At 47.1% G+C, this 27,793-nt stretch overlaps 1 long non-coding RNA gene across 1 annotated transcript in view; it reads right to left on the reverse strand.

The window, feature by feature from the left end:
* LOC138503904 (uncharacterized) overlaps positions 1–27,722 on the reverse strand; it is a 71,014-nt gene extending 43,292 nt beyond the window's left edge. Inside the window, exons 1-2 of the long non-coding RNA XR_011279728.1 lie at positions 27,569–27,722; positions 25,527–25,655 (exon numbers count right to left, since the gene is read on the reverse strand). This is a non-coding gene — a long non-coding RNA (uncharacterized lncRNA). The remainder of the gene's footprint in view (positions 1–25,526; positions 25,656–27,568) is intronic.
* Between the last annotated feature and the right edge of the window lie 71 nt (positions 27,723–27,793).

Genomic DNA, 27,793 nt, shown 5'->3' on the forward strand with positions numbered 1-27,793 from the left:
AAAGGCGGAGATCACTTCCGAGATTGGTTCCCCCCTAGCATGCTTATTAGGGGGCTTCCCGAGGCCCAAAAGGGCTAGACATGTGAGCAAGCTTAAGGACCTGGTGGATATACTAGCGAAACAGAGGATAATGATGGGTTGGAAAGCAACCGCGATGCCAGTAGTACAGGTGTGATGGAGGGACCTGTCAAAATGGGCAAATGCAGAGACAGTGGTGTGAGAAGAAGCAGCAGGCCGAGCCACGGAACAGGAGGCGGGAGGCGTGGATGCATGGAGAGGGCTGATAGCGGATTTAGCCACTTCTGTAGAGGGTGCTAAAGACAAACAGACAACCCCTGAACATGGAGCTATTGACGCCAGTGAGGGGTAGTAAAAGAGAGGAGGAAGTAGACAGAACCAAGAGGTCCGAAGTAGGACTGGGCCGGCGTGGAGGAATTGGGGGAGAGGGAGGAACAGGCTATTTTGATTCAAAGTGTAATATGATGTATATGTTATTGCAAGTCTGTACGTTATTATGGTTATGGAAAATAATAAAAATTGTTTTTAAAAAAATTATGCTTACTTATGTTTAGGTTCAGCAAAACAGCTACAGAAAACACCAAATGGCTATATATAATGAATTGTGTATAAGGCACTTTCACCAATTTTCTGTACAATGTTACAGAACAATGGTAACAAGAAAGACAGAGGAAATAAAAGTAAAACAACATTATGCTACCATTTTTGTAGTTATGGCATGGATAAAAGATTACATTTCGGTGAGGAAAGAAAGGTTTGGGGAGAACATCGAAAGTATCCAAGATCATGATAAATATTAGGCACCGAATGTATGAAGGAAAGGAAAAGGGACTAAAAACAAGGGAGAGATGGAAAGCTAAATAGCAAGCGTAATGGTGACCGCGCAGCACCATTAGGCGAGGAAATGATAACAAGCGAAGAGTTATAGGAAGGCCAAAGAGCATTTACATTTCTTAAACACACGGCATAGATGGTAAAACTAAAGTCAGGACAGTAACGAAAGCCAGCAGAGAACAGCAAGGGAAGGAGAGGGATGGAAATAGTGGGTAAAGAAAAAAATAAGATTAATAGCTGAGTCAAAGATAAAGCAAAGTAGAGAAGGACCCTGGGAAGTGGAGGGGCACACCAATAAGTGAGGAACATTAGCAAGGTTGGAAAAAACAAGTGCAAGAACAAGAGTCCTCATAATGGAAAATGTGAGAAAAGGACAGTTTTTACAAATGTTGTAAAGTTAATAGAAGTACGTGAGGGCAAAGTAAGCAATGCGATTAGTGAATGAAAGTGAAGAATCAATAATGAAATAGAGATTAGTGAAAATAGAAGAAGAGAGAGACAATTAAGAAGTGACTAGAAAGCGAGGGAGGACAGTTTAGAAGGGAAGGGCCTAAATGAAGAAAAATCTGGTCTTGGACTGAATAAGATGGATGTGTATCCGAAGCATGATAGCAGAGAGGCCATCAATGATAGAAGCACAAAGTTCATCAGTGAAGGAAAGACAGAAAAGATAGATTCGGGAATTATCAACCTATAAATTGTATTTTAAACCGAATAATAGAACAATGAGGGGCAGCAAGAGGGTATGAAGAGATAATCATAGACCAACAACTAAACCTTTAGGTGCAGCAGCATTTATAGGGGGAGAGAAAGAGAAACCACAACCACTAGAGACAGAATAGGACTGATCAGAAAAATAGAAAGAACCCAAAGGACTAAAGCCAAATATTCCAAGAGACAAAGGAGAATAACAGAAGGTAGAGTGATTCATCCATGCATACATGTCTAATAATTGTTATATGGAAAGACATATAATTTGTGACAGGAATATAGCTTGTTCCTGTCCTTTGCTATTGTATTCTGTGAGGTACTGCCATCTGACAATGGCATGAAAGCACTGGATGTTTTGCTTTGTATCATTCAATAAAATGATGCAGGTAATTCCATCTCTGAAGGGGTAATATGCTGATCAGATTCCCCTTTCATAAGTCCATGCCAGAAGCATAGTGTGTTTTTCTTCTTAAATTGGGACTTGTGTGATATGCAATCCCAGAAAATCAGTACCAGTCAGTAATCCAACAGATTTATATGTTTATTCATATATTTTACATAGATGTATTTTTCATGTATTAATTTCATACATTTCCATTATGTTTTTCATGTATTAATTCCGTACATTCCCATTATGCACTTAGCATTTCATTGTGCACATCATTTCCATTATGCACTCGGCATTCCATTATGCACTTTTATCATATGCTTATTGTGCTGTTGTGATTTGGTAGTCATAAATCTTTTTTAAGCTGTTCTCTACATCAAGGCCCGGTTGCCTTGTGTTACTTCCAGGATCCGCAAGAAGCATAGTGTGTATCTGTGCCCTTCTGCATCAGTCTACTGATCTGCAGCGCCTGCTCTACCAGTAGCACAGAGCAGGATCAGAGGTCCCAGTTGCCCATTGGACAGTCGCAGTGACAGCCATGTATCTGCAGTGCAGGAGTTGAATTTAAGATTTGTCCCACTGTAGCAAACCTATGATGATCATAAGTATCCCATGATGGCAGCAGGGTAAACTCTAAACATAAGATGTGCCTTACTTAAGGTATGGTGCATGGCATTACTCATGATCATTGCAGCCACATCCAATTTGATATCACATATGTGCTAGCTCAGTTGTGGAAGGTGATGTGTATTCTGGCCAGACAGGTTGGTCCGGCCAAATCACAGGACAGGAACCCGAATGGCCAGGCCTCCTCTTTGATCTATTTGTGAGGGTGGGTAATGCCATCCACCAGAGAATGCCACTCTATAGGCAGCTGTGCTAGGCACAGGGATCAAAGGAGCAAACTCTTCAAAGGGAGCAGCAGAGCACCAGGGTGCTGCATTTCTAAAGGCCTTTGATCTTAGTGAGAAGGGTAGGGGTTCAGGCTAGTGTAGAAAGAGGAGCTCTGTACAGTGGGGGGAGATCTTCACTTGTCCTGTTTCTCTCTGCTTCCCTCTGTCCTTCCTGTGCCCTCCACTTGCCCTAGAGCAAAGCACTTTGGGTGTGATATTAAAAAGGCAAAACCCACTTCTTTCAAGTGCAGGGATTGGACCCCTAAAGCAGACTAGCTTTGGGACAATCGCCTACAAGTTTCTGACTTTGAAAAAAGGGGTCTGCCAACACTTCTTAAGATCATCTTTTGGACTCAAACCCAGGAACAAGATTTCATTGGACCGTTGTTAGGAAAGTTGACTTTCCAGAGCTCTCTTCCAGTGAGGTGAAAACTGAGCACCCAAGGCAGAGGCAAGCTCTGTTCCCTTCCAAACCCCAGGGCATATTGGGGTGAACCTGCTGCTGGAACAACACCTGGCACTACACAAACCACACTGCTGCCAGGACCTCAACTTGGTGATGGACATCTAAAGGTGTGCACAGGCCTCCCTTGCTGGAAGCCAGAGAACAAGGACTGAACTGGTACCTGAGACCCCAGGGTGGCCTCCCAGCACCCACAGAACCAAGACAGCTCAGAGCCCTGTACTACCTCACACCAAATCGATTGAATATTGTGAGCATGGTTTACCGCATTTCAAACTAGCAGGACCCACTGGAGCTGCCTTTAGCACTTACCAAGATTTTCAAACTGGAACTGTTTGTTCAAACTTGTTTTACGTCGCACCATGCTAGCTGAGTGCGTCGCTGCATCGAAAGACTATAAACTTGTTTGTTGCAATTTCCATCGCTGCTCGTTCAACTAGCATCTTCACTGTTGATCGTCATCACCAGTCGAACAGACCCTGGTGGATCTTTGAGCTCTGATCATCGGATGCTGCAACAAACCGCTCTAACCAAACCTGCACATCCAGTCAACAGTGTCTTTGCTATCTACTCAACCATTAAATTGATCCTCTTGGCCCTCATGATCTGCACTGCCTCCAGCACTTCACCATCGTATCCAGTCACCATCTTCTTCGAACTGACCAATGAACCGACTCTGGTGGCCCTCACAATCCACATCACCTTCAAACCTCAACAAGCTCTGTTCTACCCCTTCTCGGCACTGCTTCTCATCTAGGACACTGCCACTGATACACTTGAACAGCCTCAACCCACATGAACAGCACCAAATAGCCAAAAGAAGGTACTATTGACCCATAAAGGGCCCCTTGGCCCATTTAGGACCCTACAGACTTGTTAGGACACCTGTGCACCTTTTGTCCCCAAGAGATATAATTTTACAAAGAATATTGAATTTTTTTAAATTGCCTTTTCTCCACTGTATGCACGCCAGAGTGTTTCATTTTCTCCATACTTGTATATCCTCTGTCCTTTTCACAGAGGTGGGATTTTGTACCATTTTTCTATTTATTTTTCCTAGAATGGTCTGTTCAATTTAAATATATACCTTCATTAGACATTCCCTTTATTTTGAGCTGTGATACTTTGCTGTTTGGTCACCACTGAATCATGTTCACACCCCTCTAAAGAGCAGAGCCTTCTCTCTGTCCACATTACTACGAAACATGAAGGAGGTATATCTCTTGACTGTGCAGACAAACAAAGCAGATGCAGGACGCTAAAGGCCATAGCAGCTGGACCAGAATGAACAGAGTCGGTCTACAAATACACACAGAACAGATGTCTGAATGTGATCTGGTGTACCCAGCTCCCCCGCAGCATAGCAGGGCTATGTGGCCATGAAATATTCACACACAGAATAGGACAGGTCATGAACAATTCACAATTTGTAGGCTACTGGTGATTAATTAAAAAACTCATTCTCACATCAGAAGAATTATTCAATATATATTTGAAAGACAGTCACTTAAGGCACCCTGCACTAGCAAAATATTACAGCCCTTTAAGACAATTCCAGCAAACATACGGGGGATTGAAATATGTTGGGCAGCGGTCGAGGAATCTACATTGCATCTATGAAATAATACACTACAGATCCTAATCTTTTGAAGTTAGACTTAAGTGTATATATATGTATGTATACGTTTTTGGTGTTAGGTCCACACTTTTTTATCTATGAAATTCTCAAGGATTGACTCATCACAGGTGTCACTCATCACAATTGTTATTGTTGACGTATGTCTATAACAATGAATGTTTTGCAACAATGATGTATATTTACATGTATTTATTAAAATAATATTTCATCAAAACAATTGGGTAGCAGTCTAATACTTGCATGTCCCAAGGTACATATGTTTTTCTTAGGCCAATTTTTGAAATAAAGGGCAACTAATAGTAGAATCTTGGCAATAACTAGGGTCATTGTTCATGTTGTCCATATGCCTGTTTAACTTTCATGACTGATTTGTGTACCATAATTGTGGTAGAAGAAGGGAACCACTATGAAAGAACCCATCAGGGCTCCGCAAGATTGGGTACCTGTGCAGCGCCGCCTGTTCGCTGTCATGACCTTGGCGCGTGCCTCTGCTGTTCGGAGGCATTGCACCTGCATTGAGGCAGTTTCCCTGGACAGTTTGCATACCAGGCCCAGATGCAAGGCGTCTGAGGTGGAAAAGGGTGTGTAGTGGGAGCTGTTTTGATCCAGCTTCCTGGATAACACCGTTATTGCATGGTCTCGCAAGATGCCTGGCGGCCAACCTTTTGTGAGGCACATCAGAATCAGTCTGGGGCAGCCATCTTGGAATAGCTTCCGGATTGTTCGGTGAGCAGGTTAGGCCTGGCAAAGAAGACTAGTTTGTTATAGTTGGCCATTAAAGTCCTTTAAGTCCCTCACGTCACTGTAGATCTTCATATTTCAAGGTATTTTATAATTAGAAAACAATTGATTCTGATTTATCCGGCTCCCAGGACAGGCAGAACTGTCCCTCATCCGTGAGGAATATCGGAGGGATGGAGGTACACCATTACCTTTGGAACATTTTCATACTACTAAGGTAAAGCATCTATTATGAGCAACTTACCCCCGCAGTTCCTTGCACAGTCAAGAGAAACCCTGATAAAGTGGGACATATGGAAAGAGGATTTTCAGGATTATGTGCTAGACATTCATGGCTCGACCTACATTGTGGATAGAAAGCAGGTTCTGCTCATGAACAGTTTGATCTTCGAAGGTCAGAGAGTCCTAAAGAGCTTAGCTGAACTGACAGGGGCGGATGGGTTACTTAAGAAGGAGCTGCTGCTGGTGAATCGTTGAACCCTTATGAAATGATCCTGCGTAAACTGGATTTACATTACAAGAAGGAGACTAGTCCCGTTTTGGAGAGAAATTACTTTGGCATGCAGGAGTAGGCCAAAGGAGAACCCATGGAATATTTTGTCACTTGGATGCGGGAGTTGGCCTACCACTGCAACTTTGATAACTCCTATAATGAACATGTTAGAGACCAATTCATGTTCCATGTGAGAGAGCATAATATAAGGCAGGAAATATGGAGTAGGAGTGATATGATATGATATTTTATTTGTATCACGCTCGTACACAAGTATTTCAGAGCACGACAAGGCAAGGGAGGGGAACAGGGGAGAACAAAACAATGATCCTACTAGGCCCAGTGACATCGAGAATGTGCAAATGCATGGGAAAGGGAAAGGGGAAAAGTGCATGGAAGAGGGAGAGTGGAAAGTGCAGAGCAGAGGAGAACAGATAAATAATAATAAGTACAAATAAATAGATAATGGATCAATAAACAGGGGTAGTGCAGCCAGCAAGTGACAAGTTCTGTGTTTTAGGTAGCAGAACTGGGTAAGTCTGATAAGTGCATAAAGAGAAGAACATGGGGGGGTGATCTGAGTCTGGATGAGGTTCTGGACATTGTGAAAAAAGTTGAGCACATGATCAAGTGCATGAAAGATCTTGAGGGTAAGTGTGTAAGGTATGAGAGGGAGGAGTGTATGTTTGTCAGGGTACAGGGTAAAGGTGAACGGAAAACTCTGATGTTTCGGGTGCCTCATGGGAGCAAAGGAGCAGAAGAGGGATCAGAGGAAGGGGCGGCGACTAGCAAGGGACCTAGGGGAGAGAGCACAAAAGGTGTTTTAGGTGTGAGAGCACTTTTCACTTTGCTAATTCAGGGAAGTCCCCAGGTTTGAGTGCCAAATGCAGCAAGTGCGGAAATAGGCAGCATTTCATTAGGTGTTGTGGAAGTTCTTCCCTTGGAGGTGCCAATGAGATGTCTCAGTGTGAGGAGGTGTACAAAGGATGCAACCAGATAGCGGATGCAGGCTGTGTGATTTTTTCAGTTGCTCTGGTTGCTGTGAAGACTAGAAAAGGAAGGGAAACCCCATGCTGAGGTTTTAGTCGATGGGCATAAGGTGCCTAAATTGATAGATTCTGGTTTGGATTCCAAAATAGTTGATTGAGAGATGTGGGTAAATCGTTTAGGGGCAAAGGTAAGAAACTGAGTGAGCCCAAAGGGCAGGCAAATGCCTTTCGGGTCTGAAAATAGACATCATAGAAGAATTCAGGGCCACGCTTGAGTGTAAAGGTAAGGTTACTGTGGCTGATGTGTTTGTATCTAGAAGCGGAGAGTGCCTACATGGTTGGTAAGAGCAAAGTGAGATGGGGATCCTTTTGGACCTGAGTGTACCTGGTTTAGTGTTAGCTGTTAGCAAAGATTTGAGTCACAGAAAAGAGGAGGATTTTAAGGATGTTTTTGAGGAGAGGCTTGGCTGTCTAAACCGGTAAAAGCATTAAACCAGGCTTAAGTCAGTGGCCATGCCCATGGTGAGGAGGCTCAAGAATGTTCCTGTATGCCTAAGAGAGGCGGTGAGAACAGATCTTCATAAATGTGAGTATTAGGGTGTGATAGAGTGGGTGGAGACCTCAGAATGGGTGTTGCCAATAGTTGTGCAAAGTAAGGCAAGTTGGGAGATCAGGCTCTGTGAAGATCTAAAAGGGCTTCATTGGAATGTGGCGGTGGACAGGTTTGCCCTACCCCACATAGAGGAAATTATGAATCTCATGGGGGCTTGCATTTTCAGTATGCAGAGTTTGACATCTGCATATTTCCAGGTGAGTTTGCAGGCAACATCCAGGGAGTTGACCACTTTCATAATGCCCAAAAGGACGTTCTGGTTTTGGAGGATGCCTTTTAGTCTTGTTTCGGCTGCAGTTTTCCTTCCGAGAATAATGCATGCCCTCTTTAAGGAATATAGGGGAGTGTTTTACTTTCAAGATGACATCCTAGTTACTGGCACCACAGATGAAGAACATGACATGATATTGGGAAGGGTTTTTCAAAATCATCAGGGATGTGGGCTTGATGTCGAGAAGGGAAAAAGGTAAACTGAGGGAGGTGAACATAAATTATCTGGGACATACCCTAAGTAGGGATGTCTGGAACCAAAAGGGGATTAGATTCAGCCATTCAGAATGTGAGCAGACCCAAGGATAGGCAGGCTGTAATGTCCTTCCTGGGTTATGTTGAATATTATATTCCATATTTTGCAGACAGGTGCAAGGAGAATTTGAGGATTGTGTAAGCGGGGCATAGATTCTGAGTGGATGGAAGAGTGTCAACGAGAGGTTGACGAGTTAAGAAAACTATTGCCAAAAACGATATCAGGATGTAAAAAATAATTGGGTACTCCTATTTCTCATTGCAAGCCTCAAAATCCCCTAAATTGAAGAAGGGTACTTAGTGTAAACTGATTGTTTGGGTTTTTGTGCTGGGTCAGAAAAAGTGTCTTGACAAAATCAAATAAAGTGAAGTCCCTTATTGAAAAGCATACTCTCTACTTAAAGTGAGAAAGTAACTCATGATAGAAGAAAGCTTCTGCATTCTCTAAGGGTGAAGGAAGAAGGGTCCTACATATATAAAAAGTGTTTATTATTAAATGTTTGTTGTGCTACAATACTGTAAAGCATTGCCAAGTGCACAGGAATTTAAAATAAAAGAAATGCATTACTTACCGTAATAGCATTTCTGATGATTGTATCTGCTTGGATTCACATGCTGTGCATATGGTGCGACATCCAGTGATAACCGCAGAGTTTTGCATCTTGTCTTTCGGGGACCGAAAGGGGACGTCGGCATAGGCGTGTCTGTAACACTATCCCTATCGTGACGTGTAGTGTACCCAAAATCCCTCATGCGGCGAGGTCCCTCCGATTGTATTTCCTTGGCCATGAGGAAACCCAAGGCTATTGTGAGTGAGTACATGAAGAAGAGAGAGTAGTAAGACGTCTATGTTCCTTCCACCCCGAGCGGGGACGTAGGGAGGGCGCATGTGAATCTAAGCAGATATAATCATCAGAAATGCTATTACGTTAAATAATGCATGTGTTCTGATGCTTGGTAATCTGCTTAGAATCACATCCTGTGCATAGACTAGCGAGCAGTACCCGGAGTTGGAGGTGGGTTGTGAGAAGGAACAGTAGAGAAAAGATGTGTTGGTACTGCTTGTCCCACCTGAGAATCAGACCTAGAATGAGTGTCTAGGCAATAGTATTTTGTAAAGGTGTGTACAGAACTCCCGGTTGCCGCTTTGCAAATGGACTCTAGGGGAACATTTCCAATGAATGCTATGGACGCCCCAGTGCCCCGAGTAGAATGTGCTCTAGGCTTGAAGGGCAGTTCTCTCTTAGCAAGAATGTAACATAGTGTGATGCATTTGACAATCCACCTTGAGATAGCTAATTTAGAGACAGGATACCCTTCTCTACCAGTTGCCACTGAAACAAAAAATTGGTTTGTTTTCCTCAGTGGTTTCCTTCTTTCCAGATAGAACATGACTGCCCTGTGCACATCTAGTGTGTGTAGGCTCCTTTCGGCCATTCTAGTGGGATTCTGGAAAAAGGTAGGATTCAATTGATGGTTCACATGGAACTTCGAGATGAATTTAGGTGCGAATCTGGGATTCGTGCGCAGAACTACCTTATCCCCGTGGACTGTAACAAAGGGGTCTAGAACAGAAAGAGCCTGTAGTTCACTAACCCTTCTAAAGGAAGTGATAGCCACTAGGAAGGCCGTCTCATAAGTCAGGTCTTTTAGACTTGCTTTATGCATTGGCTCCAACGGAGAACCAATGAGCTTGGTCAAAACCACATTTAGATCCCATCCAGGAGCTGGGTGAGATATGAGAGGATAAATCCTTTTAACCCCTTCCATGAAGGCCTTAATCACAGGTATCTTCCACCACAACACCTTCTGTTGTGATGTGGTGTAGGCTGAAAGAGCAGCCAGATGAACCTTTAGGGAATTGAAGACCAACCCAGTGTATAAAAGATGGGTTAGGTACAGCACAATGTGTGTGGGTGAGCAATCAATGGGATTGGCGCCTTTGGAACTACACCAGATGACAAAACGTTTCCATTTGCTGGCATAGCAATAATGTGTGTTAGGATTTCTAGCTTCCCTAAGTATGTCCATGCACCTCTGAGGGAGCTGTAGGTGTCCGAACTCTATGACCTCAGGAGCCAAGCTGCTAAGTTCAGAGTTTGTAGGCATGGGTGTAGGGTCTCCCCCCTGTCCTGAGACAACATGTTGTATGGGCAGGGTAGTTTTACTGGTGGGGAGAGGGACATTTCCATTAGATGAGCGAACCAGGGTTGGCGGGCCCACATGGGGTCCACCATTATCATGGTAACTGGTTCCTGGTGCATCTTGTGCACTATCTTGTTGAGAAGGGGAGTCGGGGGAAAAGCATAGACAAATTTCCCTGACCATGTTATCCGGAGACTGTTCCCCTTGGAGCGGTTCTGGGGGTACCTGGAGGCGTAGTCTTGACATTAGGCGTTCTCCTGAGTTGCGAACAGGCCGATCTCTGGGAAGCCCCATTCTACGAAGACGTTAGACATGATGTCTTCGTACAGACGCCATTTGTATTCTACTGGCAGAGGAAAATCTCTGTTGAGCACGTCTGCCAGAAGATTGAGTTCCCCTGGAACATTTTGGGACAACAGAAACATCTTGTGTCTGATAGGGTGTGCAGTCATAAAATCGAATAAATAATGTCGAATTACAAAAAATTCAAAACAATGTCAAACAAAAAAAAGTCGAATGTTTTATTTTTTAATTTATATATTTTTTGGGTTCCGCATGTAAAAAAAAAAGGTAAAAAAAAAACCAAAAAAAAGGGGGGTGGGGGAGAACCCCCCATTTCGAATAAAAAACGTAATAAAAAAGAAATTTGACATTTTTTTTGACATTATTTTTTCAATTTTTTTGACTTTCGACATTATTGTATTCGATTTTATGACTACAAACCGTCTGAGAGCCCATATCCAAATGTTTTTGGGACAGCTTGGATAGCCCTGGAGAGTGAGTGCCCCCCTGTTTGTTCAGGTAATACATGGCTGTCGTGCTGTCTGTTAGAACCAGCACTGCCCTCCCTCGTAGATGCATCTGAATGGCCTTTAATGTCTTGACTGCCACTAATAGCTCCAGTAAATTTCTATGGTTGGACGCTACTTGTGGGGACCACACTCCATGTGCTGTGTGCTGAAGCAGGTGAGCCCCCCACCCGTGACAGATGCGTCTGTCGTGAGAGTGTCTTCCACTGCAGGGGTGGTGAAGGTTTTTCCCTTCAAGAGGTTTTCTCTTGACCACCACTGCAGAGAGAGAACGAGGGCTGGCGAGACAACTACCAGATCTTCCCATTGTCCGCTGGCCTGACACCACTGGCTGTTGAGCCACCCTTGCAGGGGACGCATGCGCAGCCGCACGTGGGGAACCAAGTATATGCATGACGCCATCATTCCTAGCAAACGCATGGCTTTGCGCACCGTCACCTCCCGACTGGCTACATATTGAGGATCCAAAAAAGCATGTTTTGAACCCTCTCGTTGGAGGGGAAGACAACACTGTCTTTCTTCCGGATTAGAAAATGTTTTATTTAACTGGGGACTAGACTGGATTTCTTCTCATTGATAGAGAACCTGAGACTGAACAGAAGGTCTACGGTCTTTTGGGTGTTCAAAAAACATGTGTCGTACGAGTCCACTTTTATGAGCCAGTCGTCGAGGTAAGGGTAAACCAGGACGGATAACCTGCGCAGGTGTGCTGCAGCTACTGCCAGGACCTTCGTAAACACCCTTGGCGCTGAGGCGATGCCGAAGGACAGCACCTTCAATTAGTAATGCCGGTCCTCAATCATGAACCTTAGATATTTCCTGTGCGCTGGCAACATTGAAATATGAAAGTATGCATCTTTCATGTCTAATGTTGCCATGTAGTCCCCCTGTTTCAACAGTGGGATCACCTCCTGTAGCGTTACCATGCAAAACTTTTGAGGTTTTATGAACTTGTTCGCTGGACGCAGGTCTACAACAGGGCACATGGTGAGGTCCTTTTTGAGTACAAGGAAGTACACTGAATAAATACCCTTGTTTACCTGAAGAATAGGGACGGCTTCTATGGCATCCTTTTCCAGCAGCGCTTCCACCTCTTGATTTAGGATCTCCAGGTGGACCGGTGAAAGGCACCCTGAGCGTGGTGGTCTGAATTGTGGAGGTCGGGCGAATTCCACGCAGTACCCATGGGTGACTGTCTTTATGACCCACTTGTCTGAAGTTATCACCTCCCATGCCGTGAGGAAAGATGTTATGCACCCCCCGACCGGGGTGACATGGGAGGGGACCTGGATCTGATGGTAATTTCTGACCGGAGGCTGTGGCTCCTCTAGGATTGGGGCCTCTACTTCTGGCTTTGCCGCGTCGCTGACCCCTTGGTGGGTAGTATGCAGGGCTTCCTGAAGTTTGTCCAGCATTAAAGTTTCCCGTGTCATAGTTGTTCTGACTTGCACGGGGATGCCCTCGAAATGACCGCCGTGAATTACTTCCTCTCTGGGGGGAAGGTCTTTCTGTAATTTGGTGCAGGGACTTAAGAGTCTCATGCTCTTTTTTGGCTGTTTCTAGGGCCTCGTCAACCATTTTTCCTAAGAGGTTAGCTTCTTCATTTGGTTTGTTGAGGAGAGAGGCCTGTGTTTCACAGGCTTAAACCCTGGGGTACGAAGCCATGCGTGCCTTTTAAGTAAGGTTCCTTGGGCCAGAGACCTGCCTGCTGTTTCAGCCGTGTCCAGAGTATTCTTTATTACATTCTGTTTCACTTGCCTGCCTTCGGTTACAATAGTGAGACGCTTGGACCTGATGGGCTCTGGGACCTCTTGGAGACCTTCCTGTACTAGGTTCCATTGAGCGTCAGCATGACTCGCCGGCAGCGTAGTGTTATTCACTATGCGCATGGTATGTGCGGCAGCCGAGGTAACCCATTTAGCTAGGGCATATAACGTCTTGGATTCTCTATCTGGAGGTGCCTCCCCTGTAGCAAGGGGTACTCTTGCCCGTTTCCGGGTGATAGTCACTACCAGGGTATCGGGGTGGCATGCCCTTTAATGTATTGAGGGTCCGAAGGAGATGGCCGAAATAACTTTTCTACTCTTGGGTTCACTGCCCGGGTTTGAGCTGGTGACACCAGAGAGGGAGCCAATCTTCTCTTAATAGAATTAAGGAGGGGGATGACCTGGCTAGAGGGTGGTTTCTCCTAAAGAATATCTTCTACAAAATCCTGCTCAGGCACTGTCTCTTGAGTAGAGATTTAAAAATGCTTAGCTGCCTTCTTTCACATGGTAATGAAGGCCATTTGGGTCTGTCCCCACTTGCCGGGTTTCTTCCCAATTGTCTGTGGCATCCGCCTGGTACTCATGGTAATTCTGTAGGAAGGAAGGTTCTTCATCCTCTCTGTAAATGTCCTGATAAGTATCCATCTGGATGATGTTTTCATGATGGACAGGGACAGAGAGTTGATCTTCTGTGAATGTGAAGCAGATTGAAGATTAGGTTCTCCACAATATCTTTTCGAGGAAGGACGTTCAGAAAGGAACAAGTTACTTACCTGTAACTGTTGTTCTCCAGCATGGGTCTGGCATGGATTCACATGCTCATGAATATTCCCTGCCGTCAGGCTGGGAATCCTCGGTAAAGAAAAAAATCAGTTTCAGTTTTGTTTATGAACTGTCTTTCTTAGTAGTAACCAATTACTGGTCTCTGGGTCATACTGCCCCCAGCCAATGACTGCCCTCTCCCTAAGCCCCTCCCCTGGCAACCATCCTCAGATTTGGTAGTACATAGAGTGGCAGTAGGACCAAGTGAAGAGCCGCAGAGGGGTAGGAGGGAGGGTTTGCATGTGAATCCATGCCAGACCCATGCTGGAGAACAACAGTTACAGGTAAGTAACTTGTTCCTTCTCCAACATGGGGTCTGGCATGGATTCACATGCTCTTGAATACAAGAATACATAGCAGTACACACATGCACAACATTAAGCATTTCATCAACTCAACATTAAGCATCTCTTACCTCCTCACCAGGCCCACCTTCAGGCGAACAGGTTGCGCAGCACTGCTTGGCCGACTCTGGACTCCTCCCTGGAATCCCGGTCGACGCAGTAGAATCTCGTGAAGGTGTGTGTCGACCTCCACGTAGCAGCCGTGCAGATGTCCAGCAGGGGCACACCAGATAGGAACGCCATGGTAGCAGCAATCGCTCTGGTCGAATGGGCTCTCGGACGGCTGTGCAACGGTCGGTTTGCCAACCGGTGACAGTGCATGATGCAGCCGGAGAGCCATCTGGAAATGGAAGCCTTCGAGAGGGCCTTCCCTTGGTTCACAGGTCCAAAGTTCACAAACAGCTGTGATGTCTTCCGAAAACTCTTCGTGCGGTCTACGTAGAACTTCAGCGCTCTAGCTACATCCAGCGAGTGCAAAGTCCTCTTGGCCAGCGACGAAGGCGACGGGAGGGAAACAGATAACACCAAGGACTCATTGAGATGGAAGTCCGACGGCACCTTGGGCATGAAGGAGGGGTGCGTCCTCAGCACCACCCTCATCTCGTGGAAAGTAAGGTATGGAGGTTTAAAGGAGAGGGCCTGGATCTCCCCCACTCGTCGTGTGGAGGTGATGGCCACAAGAAACGCTGTTTTCCACGACAGGAACTTCAACGGTGCAGAATGCTGAGGCTCGAATGGCGGCCCTATGAGCCTGGTCAGCACCACGTTGAGCTCCCACGCCGGGCCTGGAGCCTTCACCGGCGGGAACGATCGGAACAGTCCCTTCATGAACTCCTTCACCAGGCGATGGGACCACAGGGATGAGCGCCCCCCCGAAGTTCTGGTGTAGCGGGAAATAGCCGCCAGATGGATTTTGATGGAGGCATGGGCCAGCCCCGCCTTGGCAAACGACAATAAGTACAGCAGCACTTGAGGGGCCGTAATCTGCAGAGGGTTAATCTTCTGTGCGCTGCACCAGACAGAAAACCTCTTCCACTTATGTCCATAGCACTTGAGAGTTGAGGAGGCCCTGGCCTTTGCAAGCACCACTTTACAGTCCGCCGGGATATCGTACCCCGCAAACTCTAGTGCTGCAGGAGCCAGCCTTGCAAGTTCAGCGACCCTGGGTCGTGATGGAGGATGGCGCCTCCTTCTCTGGCGAGGAGATCTGCGTCCGTCGGCAGCTTGACTGGGGGGGACGCTGACAAGTCCAGAAGGTCCGGGAACCAGATCTGTCTCGGCCACGCAGGTGCGACGAGGATCATCCTGCACCGTGACCTCTTGAGTTGGTTGATGAGTCGCAGCAACAACAGCAACAGCGGGAACGCGTACAGGAACAGGCCGTCTCAGGGGAATGAGAAGGCATCACCCATGCTCCCCGGCTGGGGAAACCTGCTGGCAAACCTCCAGCACTTTGTGTTCGCCATCGTCGCGAATAGGTCGATCTGGAGACTGCCCCATTGTTGGATTAGCTGATCCACTTGATCCTGCCGCAGCTCCCACTCGTGGCACGAGCGCAGCTACCTGCTGAGCGAGTCTGCAATGGTGTGCTTTATTCCTGCCAGGTGGAAGGGTACCAGAAACATCCCCTGGGCGATGGCCCAGTGCCACAGATCCTGGGCCTCCTTGGATAGGGCTGGGGATCTGGTGCCTCCCTGCTTCCGGATGTAGAACATTGTGATGTCGGTGAAGATCCTCACCACTTTGCCCTTGAGGGACGGGAGGAACGATCTGAGAGCCCAGAACATGGCTCAAAGCTCCAGGATGTTGATATGTAGTGACCTCTCCTCCGGGAGCCAAAGGCCTCTTGCGTGGAGATCTCTGATGTGCGCTCCCCACCCCTTCAGGGAGGCATCTGTCGTCACTGTCTCCTGATGCGTTGGGGTCTGGAAGTCCAGAACCCGCTGCCGGATTGCTTGGCGGAAGTTCTCGTTGTGCGGGATCCTGTCTTCGAAGCTGCCCGCCGCTTGCATCCACCGGGCGTTGAGGAACTCTTGCGGTGGCTGCATCCGCAGTCTGCACAGGCGCACTAGGTAGATGCACGAGGACATCATGCTGAGAAGGGACTTGATGGACCTCACCCTGGCCACATCAATGGCCAACAGCCGCTGCACCTTGCCCATGATGGCCTTCGTCCTTTCCACCGACGGGGAGGCCAGTCGCGCTACTGTGTCGAGCTTGGCTCCCAGAAACAGTGCAACCTGCGACGGAACCAGGAAGGATTTGGTGAAGTTGATGGAGAAACCCAGATCCGGGAGCAGTTGGACAGTCTTCGCTGTGTGCCCGACGGCGAGTTCTCTTGTCTTTGCTCGGATGAGCCAAACGTCCAGGTAGGGGTAGACGTGGATCCCCTGCAGGCGCAGCCGCGCTGCCACTGGTGCTAGGCACTTGGTGAATACCCTGGGCGCCGACTTCAATCCGGAGGGAAGGGCCTTCAATTGGTAGTGCCGTAATTGGACTACGACTCTGAGAAACATTCGATGTCCTTTTAGAATGGGGATGTGAAAGTAGGCATCCTCCAAGTCCAGCGACGATAGAAAGTCACCCTCCTCCAGCTGCCCCAGCACGTGCTGTAAGGTGACCATCCGGAACTTCTGGGCCTTGATGTACTTGTTTAAACGTCGAAGGTCCAGGATGGGTCGCCAACCGCCGGTCTACTTTCTTACGAGGAAGTACCGTGAGTATACTCCGGAGCCCCGGAGCTTCTTTGGGACTTGCTTGATGGCTCCCTTCTTCAGCATCGCCCTTACTTACAGCAGCAGTTGAGGGATGTGGTTTTCCTTCCTGGCCACGGGTGGAATGCGGGGGTACTTCTTTAGAAACTCGAGAGTGTGCCCACAGGCCAGGGCATCCAGCACCCATCGGTCAGTTGAGATGGACTCCCAAGCGCTGACGAATTTCACCAGCCGGCCTCCCACCGGGGTGCTCAGGTGGGGGCCCGACACTACGGCTGGTTCAGTCCTGCTTGGCAGTGGCCTTGCCGCCTTGGCCTCCTAGGCGGCGATGACGAGATCCTCTTGACTTGCCGCATCCTCTGTAGGCCTCCTGCGACGAGGAGCGGGCCACCAAATCCTTTGGAGGCACCTTGCTTGCCTCCAGAGCTCCGAAAGGGCAGGCCGTTTGTTGCTGCAAAGCCCCCAAGGCACGTTATGGCATGAGCTGACGCCACCTCGTCTTCTTGCAAGATCTCCAGGGCCTCCACCCTCTTGTCGTCCGGGAGGAAGTCCAGCAGAGGAGCTATCTTATACCAAAGCTCCCTGTCGTAGCGGGCCACAATCGCTAGAACGTTGGCCGCCTTAATTGTCGTCACCGCCAACGAGTTGCCCCGTCGCCCCATGGCGTCCAGTTTCTTCCCCTCACCGTCCGGGGGGACGTTGACGTCGAAGCCGTAGCCCCTGCCGCTTTCTTCTTGGCCGCCGCCGAGATGACTGAATCCGGGGTCGACTGCGCCCTAAGGCAGAGGGGCGGAATCCGGGACCCGGTTCTTCTTCTCGTACCGGTCTCTCTTGGCAGGGGTCGTGGACGGGTTCTTCAGGAGCAACAGCCCCTTGTCCCAGATGTCGTCAAGTAACGGGACAGAGAGGACCGTCTTCCTTTTGGCCTCACGCCGTTGATAGAGGAAACCTTCTTCTTTTCTTCAGGGCAGAGCTCGAAGAGCTTGGATGCCCTAGCAATCATGGCGTGAAAGGAGCCAATTTCATCGGGCGGGGAGGCCTGGGGAGGTGGTGATGGAAGGCCCATCCCGTCGTCACCACCGTTGTCATCCGTCCCCGTCGTGGCTGTCTCTTTTCCCGTGTCATCCCTAGGATCAGGGGAAGGAGATGAAGTCTGCGAGGGCCGCCGAGGCTGGAAGGGCGGGGGTGGATGAACTCTCCTGTGCTTGTTTGTAGGGCTCCCCGACGGGCCACGTTCCTCTGGATCGTCCATTGGGGGTAAGGGCAACCTTGTCCTTATCTCCGTACATAAGGCCTGGATCGCCATCAAGATGGCTCCCGAGTTGTCCTGAGGCTCGAGTACCGGCCAAGACGGGCACGACGGTTGGGGAGTGGAATCCTCTGCCTCCACGGGAACCTCGTCAGCACCACCGTCGCTCTCTTCGTCCGCCTCGTTGGGATCGCTCCCGTGGGACCGGACCTCCTCGAACTTCTTGAGGATCTTCACGACTCCAGCCAGTTCCTCTTCAGAGGCTGAATCCGTGTCCGTGATGGCCACTGCCGCCCCCCCTCTTTTTCCACCGGGGTTCTCACGGGGGTCTTATCGCTGAAAAGAGGATTCCCTCTGCGGTGACAGGGAAACTCTGGGCCCCGAGGTCGCCTCCACTGGGGTAGCCTCCACAGGCTTCACCAGGGCCGCCATGACTCCCTCGATAGAGGCCTTAGCCAGGTGAATCAGGGCCTTTACGACTTTTGACGCGCTTGAGGCCTTCACCTTGGGGGGAGGGTCACTGCCTCGCTTCCCCTCGGCTGCTTCGCTGGGATCGACCAGGGCTTCTCCAGAAGCTTACCCGGGTTCTCTGACTTTCTCTTCCCCGAGCCAGAGCGTTGGCTCGTGGTTGATGGCGTTGGTAAAAGTGCGCCCTCCCTGGCCGCCGAGGAGCCCGACCGTTCGGCGCTCCCACTGCCCATGGACTAGCGGTGCTTAGCCTTCTGTTGGGCCCCCGTCGCCGGAGCGCCCTTAAAGGACTTAGAAGACCGCTCGGACCTCTTCTTCTTCTCACCTACCGCTGGGCTCTTCCCTTCCAGCCAGTTGGCATACCTAAGGGAGAAAAAAGAGACATTTTAAACAAAGAAAGGCATGCAGGATAGCAACAAAACTAAAGAACAGCAATAAGACCTACCTGAACAATATAAAACGGGCCGGCGTCAGTGAAGTAACTGGCCCATGAAAGACAACGCGCCCCTGCAAAGAAGGCAGGACGGAGAGCACGCCTAATTCTACCACAAGGTGAGGAGAGGGCGCCAGAGGGACTGAAATCATACGGGGGTGGAGGGAGGATACTTACCCAGTCGGTCAGTCTTGAACACAGTCCTCCTGTATTTTCAGGCAGAACCTTCCCCACAGACCACATCAGGGCAAAGCTGAGAAGCATACCAGCGAGTAACCCGGCTGGATGGCGTCCCTGTGGATACCAGGTGAGCGTAACATCGTCCTCTTTGAACACATTCTGCAATCCACATCCAGGGCAGTTCCTGAACATCCGGGCGTCAAGCTTCCTTTGTCCTGGGCCATGTCCACGGGGTAGGCCTTAAGGTCTTCTGGAATCCTCCAAGAAGCGTAACTTGACAAAATCTTCGCCCTTGAGGGGCGTAGAAAATTCTGAAATGGGTTCCCGTTGAGGTGGAGCTTGAGGCTCGATTGACTGAAAAAATGAGATTAAACTCTTTGAAAAATCGCAAAACGCAGTAAAAGCTTGAGAGCCATAGCAAGAGGACTCCCAACACTTGAACGTGCGGTAAAAATCTGAGGATGGCTGCCAGGGGAGGGGCTTAGGGAGAGGGCAGTCATTGGCTGGGGGCAGTCTGACCCAGAGACCAGTGATTGGTTACTACTAAGAAAGACAGTTCAGAAACAAAACTGAAACTGATTTTTTCTTTACTGAGGATTCCAAGCCTGATGACGGGGAATATTCATGAGCATGTGAATCCATGCCAAAGCCCATGCTGGAGAAAATAGATAATTTTTTCAAGACGGTCCATACACCCTTCAGATTTCTCTCTTGTCCATTAAGAGGACCCAGAAGGGCCTACGGGTGGAAAAGCATTGTCTTCCGCCCTTTAGCGCCGAAAATTGTCTCTCAGGGTGTTGGAAAGAGGCTCTTGACTGTCCTCATAGGTATCGTGAGAATCGAGGAACCATGGCATATCTAAAGATTTAGCCGCGTACTGCCCCAAAACAGGAATAAGCCAAACCGCCGAAGTAATTCTTGCGATACTGTGTTCGATTACTGCTGAATCGGCTTGAGCTAGTGGGTTTGAAGGTCTATCGGTAGACTTACCGCCTACCACCTACCGCTGTGTTAAGACTTTTCGCCTTGAGGCCTAGTCGTGATTTTTGAGCCTACCGAGGCCTTCGGGACCATCGGAGCATCGAATTTCCGCGCTTCGATGTGTAAACCTGATTTAGGAGTTGCGCCCTTGTTTGTTATGGAATGCCTAGTCGCAAGACGCTGCTGTGGATGTGGGGAAGGCTGTTGATCTGAACGATCAGAGGAATCCGCCGAAATTTTCGACGGCCCTGCTGGCACTTTCACCTTTTTCGGCGTACCCATCGAAATAGGTGTAGGGGTTGTGTGTTTAATGTGAAGTGCTTGTATGCCCCTGTGGCCGGGTGTTGTCCCTGAACTGAGACCAGAGTCAGGCCTTAAAGGGTCACGGACCTAGATGTGTCCGCCTCGAAGTCTATCACATCCGCAACGAATGTTTGGTCATCGGAGGTGCCCCCGTCACTTTCGACGGGTGCAGCGGTGGAGGAAGGGGGTTCTGCCCGCGACATACTGTAAGCGGCCACCCGCTTTACACAGCGCTCTTTAAGGGTCTTAGGCTGAAGGAGTTTGCAAGCCGCACACCGCTTCTCGTCGTGATCTAAAGGGAGACAGGAGTTGCACGTCCTGTGTTCGTCCTTCCAAGGGTATCTGACCCTACACTTAGGGCGGAACCTAAAATGAGTTCTTTCCATAGCAAAAGGGAAAGATGACCAGACCTAGAGGGTAAAGAGGGGGAAAGAGGAAAGACATAGCGGAAACATGGCCACCCCGACTCCACTTTCTCTACTGTAAAGGCCGGCCAGAAGTCCCGGCCACGTGGATACTTCAGCCGCCGGATCCTAGGTGCCGAAGTCCCCCGCAGTCTTCCTCGAAGTTGTTCTTGGCGTCGAAATGACTTAAGGGGGAATAACCGACAAGTCAGTTTAGGACAAACAATGTCTCTTATGTAAGACGTTCGCTATAGGGTGACCAGTTATCTGGGTGGAAAAAAACAATCTGAGGGACCTCAGCGCATGAGGGATTTTGGGTACACTACATGTCACGATAGGGATAATGTTACAGACACGCCTATGCCCACGTCCCCTTTCGGTCCACGAAAGACAAGATGCAAAACTCTGCGGTTACCACTGGATGTCAGACCATATGCACAACATGTGATTCTAAGCAGATTAACAAGCATCAGAACTTCTTTTACCATGGATTTTACCGTGGCAAAGTTCTACCCTCCAGCCTCAAGACCCTCCCTGCAGAAGCTCTCCTTCCTTACTTGGAGATCATCAACAGCACCCTGACTCCAGGCACATTCCCATCAACCCTTAAGACAGGACCAATCCTCCTCTACTATCTGGCCCTCCCTCTACTAAAGAAACCCACTCCAGATCCTGACAACCTGGATACTATCGCCTCTTCACTATTACTAAAGGGTGAAGGATCTACGTGGTTCTATATAAATCACAGACAGAGATAGATCGAAAATAAAAGGAATACTGGTGTGGCGCTTTTGATTGGGGAGGGAAAGAATTCCCTACATTGATTGTTGCTGTATAAATATCTCCAGCAGCACTCAGCATGATCTGGGCAGTGAGGAAGCTCTGAGTCTTCTTGTGGTCGAGAAAGTTCAAAGTTCTCACTGGCCACAAAACCCTGGTAGGAGTGTCCACGATGAAAGGGTTGGATGGTGTGTCCAGAGGAATCATGAAGTGGGTTGCGTCCATGCAGGGACATCATTTCACAATGGAGCATGTTCCTGGAAGGGAACATGTGGTAAAGGATTATCTATCAGGAGCAGAGGGCCCTGCTGTGGTGCAAGAAGAGTGGGGTGAAGCTGAGGCAGACAAAGACGTTTTTCTGGTGTCCGAAGGATCACTCAGTAGAGATGAGTGGGTAAGAGCACTAGTAGAAGACATCTCCCTTTCGGAGGTTATTAGGAGAGTGCAGGAAGGATGGATGGTGCAAACAGAAGATGTTGATAATTTGAGACAATTGTATACAGTCCTAGAGGAGTTGAGAGTGGAATGGGATTTCTTATGCAAAAGTGGGAAGGTTGTCCCCCCTGTGGGTTGGCATGTGAAGCTTTTGGAGTTGGCCCATGAGGGGCATTTGGGGATGACTAATCACAGGGGACAATTGAAGGGGATTACTGGTGGCCGAAGATGAATGTGCATGTAGAGGAAATGTATGTATGTTATGTGTAGGGAGGCAGACAATGCCTTGAGTAATCATGTTCAGCTTCTCAGGCCCATGTAGTTGCCTTCTATGCCATGGGAATATGTTGCTCTGGATGCTTTCGGTCCGCTAGTTGATTTGAGTGGAAGGAAGAAGTACATCCTGCTGTTGTTAGATCGCTACTCTTAATAGGTGGAGGTGAAAGTTGTGTGGAAAGCGGTATCACATGTGGTAGTGGATTTACTGGATACAGTCTTTCAGAGAGAGTGGTTGCCAGAGTACTTACTTTCTGACAATGGCGTCCAGTTTATCTCAAGACTGGTGGAGGTTTTCCTTTGAGGTTTTGGTGTGTCTCATCACAAAATGTCATTGTATCTCCCAGAGACCAATAGGGCAGTGGAACGTTTCAATCACACCTTCATGCATTTAGGTCAGATGGTAAAGTGCTGTGGTGAGAATTGGAAGGGGGAGTGCTCAGGAGGAGGTTCTTGTTCCATGTGTATTGAGGACGAGAAAACCCCAGATGTTTGTCTGCCCTCTGTGGCTGGGTAGAGCAAGTTTTGTGGAATGGGATGAGGAGCAGGCTGATGGTATGAGAAAAAGCTATCATATATGAAAAAGTGTCAAGATGAGTGAATTCAGAGTGGGCAATGAAATGCGTGTAAGAATAAGTAGGAATGTAAAAAAAGGGGAAACCTGTTTGTAAGGACATTTGAGGATGCAGTTGTGACAGATGATGGGAAGGTGTGGAATAAAGGCAAGTTGGTGAAGTGAGGATAGATTCGATTGGCACGTTTTAATTGCCTTTTTTGTTTTTTGGGTGGGGTTGTATATGTGTGTGTTTATGAGTGTGTGTGTGTGTGTGTGTGAAGGGGAGATGTGTTATATTGTAGTTCTTATTGTACTTCATTACTGTACTGTTTTAAATGTTTGCAACAGGAATTGACCAGGGAGTACTCATTCTCACTGATGGATTGTGGAGGGTGTTTGTGTTCTGGAGTGTGGTGAGGGTTCCAGCTGGAGATGGTTGGAGAAGGAAAGAAGGAAGCAGCAGAGGAATGGATGCTCTGGGTGGCCTTTTATACACCTAAGCTTGTGTCTTGCTACATTCAAATAAATACTCATGTTGGAGTTTTACATGTCCAATGGTGATCAGTCCTGGCCCCGCCATATAATACTATGTCAAAGAACTATTTCTCTCCAAAACTATGAACAATCCTTCATTGTAGTACTCATAGTTGTTTGACATGGCTTTCATTCTTAAATTCATTAACATTTAATATTCCAACATATGTGCAGGACCTCAGAATACGTTTAAAATAAGATAAAATTCCCTTTTAAAAATAATTGTGTTCAATTAATTCCTATATAGCTTACATTTTTATTTATTTTATTATGGGGACACAAAATTAAACTACAAGCATTGCTGCTTTCCATTATAAATTGAAAAGAAAGGAACAAAAAAGGATAGGGCCTCATTACATTATGGTAGTTGCGTTCCTGCCACTTTTCCCACACCACCAAATTATAATTTATGGTAAATTTATGGCGGCGATATTATTGTGCAGTAAATCCAAAGATTTCCAGAGGAAAGGTGGCTGAATCACCCCCAGCTTGTCCCTCTACTTTATCTCCAAAAATCAGCAGATTTACCATGCAGTAATTCCATCTGCAGTAAATCCACCAAAAATTTCCATGGAGCCTGCTGGACTCCAAAACTGTGGAATTTCCACCAGGTGCCGGTTACAGTAATTGAGTTTGGCAGTAATTTGGTGGATTTACCGCAGAATTACCTTCAAACCTGTAATGAGGGCCCATGTCATTTAAGAGTTATGAGCTCTAGAGCTGCTCACTGTAGTCCTTTGATAGTTAGGGTGAGCTAATTTGTATCACTACTCACCCTGTACTCTCCATCTTGCACCCTAGGTTCCTTCTCCCTCCCTACCATCTCTATCTCTTGCCCCCTGTGACTCTCCCTGCTTCAACTTCCCCGAAATTGTCTCTCTCAACTGGTACATCCCGAAGAAATCAAAATAATCCCACCTATCAAATGGTTCAAGACCATGCCATCATCTGGCCAGTTAAAGGTTGCCTCCTCCCACCCTTCGCAACAGTCCACCACTTGCCTCTCGTTGCACTCTTATGTTTTAGATGTAAAGTTGTAAGTATGTGAATATGTGTTGGACTACATGTTATGGCAATGGGCCTGTACAACGTCTGAGTGTTATGTAGATTCCCCAGTCCATGTTTCTGCTTTCTTTATCCCATTATCTGACACCCTCATCAACCAGTTACTCATTACCGTACATCCTCTATTGTAAAGGAACACTATCTAGGGAAAGCTTATGTCGCCCATATTGTTTTCAATGTATGCCACCTTTGATTGAAATGGCAGCCCCAACCTTCAACAAATATAAAAATAAATGCATTTTATGGGGTGTGGGGGGGCGCTACTTTCTTTAAAGAGAGTGTAAGGCGCATGAGTACATATAGCTGGAATTTCACCCTCCCTAACTAGCCATTGTAATGCCTGCTTTGAAATCTATTTTCTAAAAGGGATGCTGATGATCAGGTTTCTGCATAGGTCCAAGTGGGGGACCCATTAAGCAGCACTACATTGAAAAGCACGCTTAGGGGCGGTTCCCTCGCAATAGTCAAGACTTGCTTCAGGCTGTTAAAAAAAAGGCTTATTACTGAATAGGACTTTTTGCATAGGGATTGTAAGCCATCAATGGCTAGGTAATCAGTGCTGTTAAAACTCATGGTAACCATAAAGAAACATTTTTCTCTTGAGGATTCGAAATAGTATTGTCCTGAGGAGTGGTATTATAACAAGGTAATCTTGAATTTGACGTACAGGACATAGAACACCATGCACTGTAGTTTGGGGGTTAAACCAGTTGGAAAGGGTAGGGGAAAACCGTGTAGTTGGGACAGTCTTAAAAGCCAGATTGAACTGTGTGTTTTGTTTAACATATATACAACATAAGGCACATGGATACAAAGTAAATTCTCCAAAATCAAACGATTTGGCCAAATCCTGAAGGCAAGATTTTGAACTTCTCTTGAGGTTCCAATGTCTACTACCAAATCTACAAACCACGTCCTTTCCAAAAATATTTCTCCTTTGCTTACTCCTCCTTACCTTCCAATCCTGGCAGATCATGGCTGCAACTCCCGCTGGGGTTGCTACATGTCTTCATGCAGGGTGCTCCACAGGGCATGTAGTGCCACTCACATTCCCCCTCTGGGTTATAGTAATCACAGAACAGAGCTACAGGAAACAGGCACAGAATTAAGAATGCACTCAGAAATTACAGTGTAAAAAGGAATCTTTACAGAGTCGTGCCATTAAATATCTTGTGTGCATACAAGGCTGAGCACGGCCCAGTCAATAGGTGGATATATATTCAATGATATGCCTCCGTCTCTCGGATTGAAGAAGATAAACAATAGTTATAGTTGTTCATATTAAGACAGTGACCATATAAGTAAATGCTTACCTATCTCGATCACAATAATCATGTGATTTATTTAAATCATGTCTGAAGCTTATGTGGATGACAGTTCCGTAACTGTTCTCTTTACAGTATGCGAGTGGCCTGCAACATTTGGCTCTACAGATATTTTGTACATATGCCAGCAAACCTAGCAAGCATAGTCAATATTAAAGGATCATGGGAGTCGTAGTCCGAAACATCTGGATATCCAAATATTGCAGACCCCTGCTGTAAGCTGTGCAAGTTAAGACATGAGAAAATCACTGAAATCAGCCTGTGGAGTACACAAGGATCTTGTGCATGATTTGTATGGATTAAATGGAGCTGACATTCTTACGCTTACATTAAGCAATGTAATGTTTTAAATGTCCGGTTAGGCATAGCAAGCAATGATTCTGAGTACTGCCATGGAAAGGCATTCATGGATCCATAGGACCCAATTCAGGTGTTGGTAAAACTGAAGAACACCACATAATGTACGAAGGAAGATTGCTGGCGTGTGCGTGTGCTGTATGGAAGACAATGATCCACAAAACCCATAAGGCTTATGGGGAGAGGCTACATCTTGTTGTTCTTCAGCTTATAAGCATGCACCGATATAACTCAACAATGAATATTGGTGAAGGGTGTACAGACTTGCCCCGAATCACTGTGTAAGATAAATACATATTCCTGAGGTCGCAGAGGGCACAATGGACATTCACTGATGCATAGCTCGGGCAAGAGCTACCACAATGTTGCTACTGAAACCACTGTGTGGGTACACATGTGATTTAAGTCATAGTACTTGTGATCTAATGAAAGAGAGTATACAGTTAGGTTTTGCTATTTGTAATAGCTAGGTGTTTGAACGTTTTAACAAATATTGATAAACATTACTTGGGTGCCAGAAAATGTGTTAAGGTATTTACTGAGAAGATGCTCAGGGATGAAATGTTGTGTCTTTCACCTATTAACCCCCGATAATTTTCTGAAACAACAGCATAGAGGAGTACTAATCGTCACTCCCCCTGGAATGGGCCAGTATTGTTTGTTTCTGTCTGTCCGTTATTTCATGTTACAACACTAAGGGTGTTCCTTCCTTGCGGAATATCTATGTGGCACGCATTAGGAGGGCCCTTCCTCCAGTAGACTCCTTCACGGTTCTCAACCAGTACTCTGAGGGCTGGATATTGATAGGATCTTGCTGCTCTCTATCTCTCATTATAACCTTTAAAGACACATTTGTGCTAGTGATCAAAAACAATCACTCAAAAAAGGGCGCAATTCCCCAGTGTGCTTAACTGCCCCTTTTCCAAGCAACAGGCCCACAGTGACTGAATCATGGTGACTATGCCACGGATGCCTGAGCCCCATTTTTGCACAGATTTTTTTATGGAAAATAAATATTTTCAAAGCAAAGCAGCAAAGGGCCCAGTGTCATACAACAGGCACAGCTGCCTGTTATTCCCTATTCATGCCTCTACGTTTTGTATTCTTGAATGGCAGCACTGAACTGTGCAGTTGCAAATCACTCAGGGCACATATGCAGTGTCTCCAGCAAACTCACCAAAGCAGGGGCCTAAGATGGCTATATTCCAGCATTACATGTTTAACATAAACACATACTTGACCCAATAAAATGCCTCACTTTCTGTGTATTCAAATTACCTTAATGCATCCATCAGAAGTACAATGGAATACTCACGGCATGTTGAGGGACTCCTCCAGTGAACACAAACTCCAACCTCAGTGCAGGCTTGAGCATAGGCTGCAACCGCAGTGCAGAAGCATTCACAGTCACCACCGGTGTCACAGGCACAAGCGTCATTCACGCAGGCCTCGTAGTACAGCAAGGGACCAACCTGTGGGGGCAAGTGGACAGCAGATGTGAGTTGTGTTGCATCACATCACACTTTTAATTCTGGTATTT

This window comes from Ambystoma mexicanum, chromosome 11 (genome assembly GCF_040938575.1).
Source record: "Ambystoma mexicanum isolate Mex_15411 chromosome 11, UKY_AmexF1_1, whole genome shotgun sequence".
Taxonomy (NCBI): Eukaryota; Metazoa; Chordata; class Amphibia; order Caudata; family Ambystomatidae; genus Ambystoma; species Ambystoma mexicanum.